Source organism: Schistocerca americana, chromosome 2, assembly GCF_021461395.2.
Source record: "Schistocerca americana isolate TAMUIC-IGC-003095 chromosome 2, iqSchAmer2.1, whole genome shotgun sequence".
Taxonomy (NCBI): Eukaryota; Metazoa; Arthropoda; class Insecta; order Orthoptera; family Acrididae; genus Schistocerca; species Schistocerca americana.
In genome coordinates this window covers 113,464,219-113,465,259 of record NC_060120.1, presented here as the reverse complement: position 1 = coordinate 113,465,259, position 1,041 = coordinate 113,464,219, and the positions used below count along the sequence as shown (strand labels likewise).

At 47.0% G+C, this 1,041-nt stretch overlaps 1 pseudogene; it reads right to left on the bottom strand.

Annotated features, from left to right (window-relative positions):
* Positions 1-276: 276 nt before the first annotated feature.
* On the bottom strand, positions 277-394 carry LOC124597172 (annotated as a pseudogene).
* Between the last annotated feature and the right edge of the window lie 647 nt (positions 395-1,041).

Below are 1,041 nucleotides of genomic sequence, written 5' to 3'. Positions count from 1 at the left end.
AGCGATGCCTTCAAGAAAAATCTAGCCGTGGATATTCGAATTGTACTTACATTATGCGCCTATGTGACTTAAAAGCACTCCGTCTTCAGGCCACAAGTAGCCCATCGGGACCATCCGACCGCCGTGTCATCCTCAGCTAAGGATGTGGAGAGGACGGGCGTGTGGTCAGCACACTGCTCTCCTGGTCATTACGATGGGTTTCTTGGACCGGAGCCGCTACTATTCGGTCGAGTAGATCCTCAATTGGTATCACGAGGCTGAGTGCACTCCGAAAAATGGCAACAGCGCGTGGCGGCCCGGATGGTCACCCAACCAAGTGCCGGACACGCCCGACAGCGCTGAACTTCGGTGATCTGACGGGAACCGGTGTATCCAATGTGGCAAGGCCGTTGCCGGCTATGCGAGTTAAAGCAGGCCCTTTTTGCGAAAACGACTTCTCAGGAAAGATTTCTTAAGAAAGAAGCAACAAATGTGGCATTATTCCTCATTAGATGAAGATAATGAATGTTAGTCCCTTCTTGAAAACTGAGGATTTTCTGATACCGTTTTCTGATTTGATTGAAACATTGTAATAATCACGATCTCTCTCCCCTCCCCCATAGCTCTCCCCTGCGCCATTTCCTGGATTCGCGTCTACTTCCAAGCAAGAGCTATAAAGGGCAGTCGCGCCTATTCTGTGAGACTGTCTTTGTTCATCCACTGCTTGTCGATCATCTCAAAGATCAACACCTCTAATACTACGTAAGTGTGTAGGCTTTCGTGACCATTGACATTGATTTTAAAAATCTTCTGAGTTTTTAGAACGCATTCCGTCATACACGGTCATCAATGGATTCTTGAAGAGTATCCCAGCAGTGGGATCGAAACGACGAGCACTAAAGAAGGTAGAAAAGGAGTACCGGCCTAACGTCTTAGATGTTTTTATCATTACCTCTTTTGTTGCTCCATTACAACATGGTAGATATAACAACATGATGTGCCTGAAAATATTTGTACAGTCGCTTCCGTGGTCTACTGGTCAGCACTAGGTACTGCCTACTG